General features: G+C 53.0%; 1 long non-coding RNA gene across 1 annotated transcript; it reads right to left on the reverse strand.

Moving 5' to 3' along the window:
* Positions 1 to 4,738: 4,738 nt before the first annotated feature.
* Positions 4,739 to 5,975, reverse strand: LOC131188581 (uncharacterized). Its single transcript, XR_009152802.1, has 3 exons — positions 5,904 to 5,975; positions 5,749 to 5,829; positions 4,739 to 4,872 (listed from the first exon to the last, which is right to left on the reverse strand). It is a non-coding gene; the product is annotated as an uncharacterized LOC131188581 (long non-coding RNA).
* Between the last annotated feature and the right edge of the window lie 119 nt (positions 5,976 to 6,094).

Genomic DNA, 6,094 nt, shown 5'->3' on the forward strand with positions numbered 1-6,094 from the left:
GGACCTGAGCAGAACCACCCAAGAAATCCCTAGACCAGGCCGCAAGTAGAGGAATTGCCCCAGCAGCCGTCTTTTAAAAGCTGCCTCCTGCCCTTCTCAGCACCTGCCCAGGTGAGTGGGGCGCCAGTGTAGCTGATGCCCGGGTCTCCCATCTCTGTTGGAGGTGCTGCCTGGTTGCATCATTCAGACTGCTGATGGGGGAGTCAAGCTAATGCAGGAACACCTGTCTGTGAAGGGGACCCTGTCAGGTGTGTTTGTCCTGTTGGGCCTAAGAGATGGGGGCTCTCCCCCACTGGAATCCTCTCCTGCAGAATTCGCTCACTGGAGATTTTATTGATAAACCGTTTATAGGGTTTTATTGGTGGGACTGACTGCAATGCGTCTCGATTGAAGGACAGGAAGTCCTCGATTTACGACCTCAGCGGAGCCCAAAATGTCTGTTGCTTAGCAAGTTAAGTTTTGTCCTGTTTTACAACCCGTGTTGCTACAGTTGCTAAGTGAATCTGGCTTCCCCATTGACCTTGCTGGACAGAAGGTCACAAAAGAGAATCATTTGACCTCACAACATGGGCAACCGTCACATGTGCCCTCCAGTGGCCAAGGGTCCAGATTTTGATCCTGGGAACAGGGTGTGTGTGTGTGTGTTGCTGCAACAGTTGTGTGAAAACCAGCCGAAAGTCACTTTTTTAAGTACCATTATAACTTCCACTAAAGAAATGGTTATAAGTTGAGGACTACCTGTATAACCTGCCACGAGTCTTGGGAAATACAGCAAATACAGGTAGTCCTCGGCTTACGACCGCAACGGAGCCCAAAATTTACGTTGCCAAGTGAGAACTTTGTTAAATGAATTTTGACTCATTTTACGACTTGTTAAGCGAATCACCCAGCAAAAGTCAGTTGTGAAGTCAGGAACACGGTCGTTAAGCGAATCTGGTTTCCCCATTGACGCTGCAACCGTCACAAATGTGAGTCCGTTGTCAAGCATCTGAATATAAATTACTTGACCCCGGGGATGCTGCAACGGTCCCGAGTCACTTTTTTCAGGGCTGTTGTAACTTTGAACGGTCACTAAGTGAACTGTTGTAAGTCGAGGACTGCCTGCAGTTAGCTCCAAACTACAGAAGAAACAGGGAAGGTGCTGACTAACCTCTCCGTGGATCAATCCTGGGATCAGACTTTGCATTTGGATTCATTTCACGAGAGAAGCAAAAAGCCACTGATTGCAAAGATCCAGATTTACACAACCATTTTGCACTTTTTGGCTGAGAGGGAGAGAGAGGGAGAGAGACCCCTTTTGCAATCTCCCCCAAGCAGTACAGGTAGTCCTCGACTTACAACAGTTCATTTAGTGACCATTATAAAATCACAACGGCACTGAAAAAAGTAACTTATGGCCGTTTTTCACCCTTATGACCGTTGCAGCATCCACCACGGTCACGTGATTTAGATTTGGAGACTTGACAACTGACTCGTATTTATGACGGTCGCAGTGTCCCAGGGTCACACGATCCCCTTTTGTGACCTTCTGAAAAGAAAAGCCAATGGGGGAAGCCCGATTTGCTTAACAGCCGGGGAACCTGATTTAAGAACTGCATTGATTCACTTAAGAAAAAGGGTGAGAAAATTAATAAAATGCAGCAAACTCACTTAACAAATGTCTCACTTAAAAACAGAAGTTTCGGGCTCAGTTGTGGTCATAAGTTGAGGACTACCTGTGTAAGTTGAATTTACAGGTAGCCGTCAACTTATAACCATTTCTTTAGTCATTGTTTGACGTTACAACGGCAGTGAAAAAAGTGACTGATGATCAGTTTTCACACTTACAACCACTGCAGGATCTCTAGTCGTGACCAAAGTGTGGTCACTTGGCAATTGGCAGGTATTTAGATAGTCCTCAATTAACAACGATTCCTTTAGTGACCATTCAAAGTCACAACAGCACTGAAAAAAGTAAATTATGATCATTGCTCACATTTACGACCGTTCCAGCATCCCTGCGTCCAGGCTATCAAAAGTTGAATACTGACTCATATTCATGACGGTTGCAGTGTCCTGGGGTCATGTGATCCCCCTTTGCGACCTGACAAGCAGTCAACAGGGGAAGCCAAATTCACTGAACAAACTGGTTACTAACTTATCAACTGCAATGATTCACTTAACAACAGTGGCCAGAAAGTTCCTAAAAGGTCTTGCTTAAAGAAAAAGAAATTTTGGGTTCAATTTTGGGTCGTAACTTGAGGACCTCCTGTAATTCCTGGGAGGAGCCGCCCTACGAAAAGGAACGGAGCCCTGCCAGGGGGCAGATGGGCACGGGATCGCTGGTAGCCCATGGCACAGAAGGGAGAGAATGCCAGGTGTCGTGTCCCACTCCTCCGCTGACGGCCGGGTCAGGGAAATCCGAATCAGGCTTGCCTCTGCAGCTCTGCCCAAAGTCCTCAGAGCAGGCAGGAGACCAGTAAGTGACTTCAGCAAGATAAGTTCGACTTTGCCTGACTCAGAGACTGCCAGAAAGCAGGTCCTTTATATAGGCCATGGGGTGTGGCTCCATGACTCAGCACTCATTAAGGCCTGCCCCTCCCTTCCTTCTGTTGCCTCCGCCTATCCAGTCTTCTGATGCGAGGGTCACTCCAATCAGCAGCTGTTGGAAATAAACTTTCCTCAGGCTCACCTGCTGTGGAGGAGGGGGAGGGGTCTAGCTGCTCCGTTTGCCTGGGCATGGAGCCAGGGCTGGGGCCGGGGGGTGCTCCCTCCTCTGCAGCCTGCTTGGGCATGGAGCCAGGGCTGGGACCGGGAGGTGCCCCCTCCTCTGCAGTTTGTGTGGGCATGGAGCCAGGACTTGGGCTGGGAGGCATACATTCCTCCGTGTTCGGGAGCAGATAAGAAGGCCCCAGCTGCTGTGAGAGCGGGCAAGACACAACACCAGGGCTTTTGCCAGCCTGGTCTGGCCAGGAAGCTGGACTTGCACCCCAATAGGCAGAGCTTTGACCACATGGTCCCAGCCGCCATTGTGATTTTTTTGACCTTCTGGCCACACCTTTTAGGCCTGAGATAGGGAACGTTGGCCCTTTTATGACTGATGGACTTCAACTCCCAGAATTCCCCAGTCAGCTATGCTGGCCCTTTTCTGACTGGTGGACTGCTGGCTTAGGAATTCTGGGAGTTGAAGTCCACCAGTCATAAAAGGGCCAGCGTTCTCCACCCGTTTTAGGCAAACCCAGGGGTACCTCTGCTCAGTGTTTACAAGCAGTTGTATACCAATCCAGAATAGGAAAAGAGCAAATGCAGGAGGGGTGGAAGATTAGCTGCCCCACCTGGAGATGGTGGGAGAGGGGGTGTCTCCCCACGTGGGCTTGAATGCGGCCTACAATTGGCCCAGATTGGTGGTGAGAGGAAGAAGGTGGGGGGGGGGGAAGAGAGAAAGAGGGAATAAATCTTATTTCCACAAAGCTGCCACTTTAAGGACTTCCACAGCCGCTTCCTTTCTCGCTGGAAAATAAAAGGCGCTTTTATCATTTGTGCCAAAGCAACGGAGGGCTGGCCTTGTGCCCAGGAGGAGGGGAGGGGGCTTCCTCTGGTTAGCCATGCCCAGCAGACAGACTGGCACAGACCCACCCAAGGCAGCTGCCGCAGCCCCTGTCCCTTCTGGAGCGGGGTCCGGACCCCCACTCAGGGACAGAAACTGCCACCCGGTAGCTGAAATCTAGGCTGGGGTCCCGAGTAAAGCCAGGCCACTCAGCCCCCCTCCCATGGAAAGAAAGGTGGGGGGGGGGCAGCACCATCCGGGCATCAGAGCAGGCAGGGGATGCCAAGTAAAAATATGGGGAGGGGGAGAGGCAGCTGGGCTTGTAACCCCCACCTTTGAAAGAGGGAAGCTGGACGATGTCCTAAGGGAGAGACCCCTCACCCACCCGCCAGCCAGTAAAAGGGCAGCCTGGCTCTGGAGGGGGCTGCTTCCGCTGAGGCCAGCAGTTGCGCTTCCCGCCCCCCTCCCCCCTGGCCCCAGACATCTCTCTACTGCCCCCACCTTTTCCAGGCAAGGCTCTGGGCTGTAGACCCCTCCCCTCCCCCGTAATTTTTCTTAGAACAGGGGTCTCCAACCTTGGTCCCTTTAAGACTTGTGGACTTCAACTCCCAGAGTCCCTCAGCCAGCAAAGCTCTCTGGGAGTTGAAGTCCACAAGTCTTAAAGGGACCCAGGTTGGAGACCCCTGTCTTAGAAGATCCTGGTTCCTTTGCAAGAGAAAACGAGGCCAGTCTTGGGATTCCACTCAAGGGGGGGGAGGGGGTCTTTTGCCCCCCAACTAAACTGGTGCTTCAGATCAGGGGTCTCCAACTCCCAGAATTCCTCAGCCGGCTATGCTTAAAGTGGCTCCGTTTGGAGACCCCTACCCCAAATAAAGCTTCTAAGCTGCCAGGGGAGCCAAACCAGATGCTACCAAGACCCCAAGGGAGGGATGGGACGCACGGCTTCCCACGTCCTTGACTGCCCCATGGGGCTTCTTTGGCCAAGCAGGGAGCCTGGACCCCCGTGACCCCAGAAGAGAGGCCAGGCGGAGCAGGGTCTCTAGTGGTGGGTCAGAGGGAGGGCAGGCACAGTTGGGGTGTGGATGGGTGTCTACAAGGACACAAAGCCGAGGGCATCACATGAAGCAGACGGGAGGGGCCCGGCTGAGGAGAGGAGGGAGGACGAGTCACTACACAGGGAGACAAACTGCCCGAGCCTTGCAAACATAACAGACATAACATTTACTTCATCAGACAATTGAGAACAAACTCGTGCTTTTGCCTCTGTGGCCTCTTCAGACCAAGAGATCCACAAGGCGCTGGATCTCAGTGAGGCTGGACACTTCAGTCGGCAACCTGGAGAGGGCCTGGAGGGGAAACAGGACAGCAGCATTCAGGCCACTGGGCTCCGGCCTGCAACAACCATGTGAAAAACAAGCAGCGGGGGAAGGAGTGTGTATGTGTGTGTGTGGGAAACGACACTCTTCTCTCAGGGGGTCTTGAACCCAGGGCTGAGAGCAGGACTGTTTCTGGTGAGGCTGAGCATTCAGGCATTTTGGGCACAGATGCTGTGAATTTGGCTGAAGGCTGTGGCAGCCGGTCCCTTAGCCAGCAGGTCGAAGGGAGCACGTGAATCTCAGAAGGTAGGAGTTGGAAGGGACTGTAGAGGTCATCTAGTCCTCCCCTTCCTATACCCAAAAGGTGGCCATCCAGCTGCCATTTAAGCCTCGCCCCCCCAAAAGAAAAGTAACTCTGATTCTAGGCAGAATCCTCTATTTGGGGGTCCCAACCTTGGCCCCTTTAAGACTTGTGGACTCCCAGAATTCCCCAGCCAGCTATGAAGGGTGGGGGAGGGCTGTGGGGTCCTTGGGCCTCTCTCAGCTTGGTTGTTTTCTTGACCCAAGTAGGGAACACCATCAGTGCTCCAAGAGAGTGGGGCTTCAGGAGTGGAGGGTCTTAAAGCATGCTAGCTGGGGAATTCTGGGAGTTGAAGTCCATAAATCGTAAAGTGGTCAAGGTTGGATATCCCTTCTCTATATGAAGCTTAATCTACTGGGTGGGTGGAAGGTCTGTTCAAAACAAGAGGACTAGCCCCTTAGGCGCCCCAATGGATTTTGGTCCATTCTAGAGACCTCAAAATTTGTCCCCAATCTTATTGCTAGTTCTGGTCTTTCTCAGAATAAAACCACCCTGGTGAATTTCCGCCTGCCTCCAGGACACCAGGCAGGGCCCAGGCCACTCACCTGCTTCAGGTTCGCCTCCACCTTTTCCTGGCGCCTCAGCAGCTGCTGGGCCTGGCACAGCCGCTCCTCCAGGCACCTCACCTGTGGGCGCAACCCCAGAGTGGGGAGTCAGAATGGGAGCTGGGGAGACCCCGGCCCACCCAGCGGACACTCACCTGTGTGACGTGGCTGGTCAGGGCCTTCGTGTGCTCGGTGTCCTTCTGCAGAAGCAGCTCCTTTAACTTCCCAACCTGTGGGGGATGAGAAGTGGCCGTGAGCCCGAGAGGGGCACCTGGGCATCACATGAAGCAGACGGGAGGGGCCCGGCTGAGGAGAGGAGGGAGGACGAGTCACTACACAGGGAAAC

This window comes from Ahaetulla prasina, chromosome 1 (genome assembly GCF_028640845.1).
Source record: "Ahaetulla prasina isolate Xishuangbanna chromosome 1, ASM2864084v1, whole genome shotgun sequence".
In the NCBI taxonomy this organism is placed as follows: domain Eukaryota; kingdom Metazoa; phylum Chordata; class Lepidosauria; order Squamata; family Colubridae; genus Ahaetulla; species Ahaetulla prasina.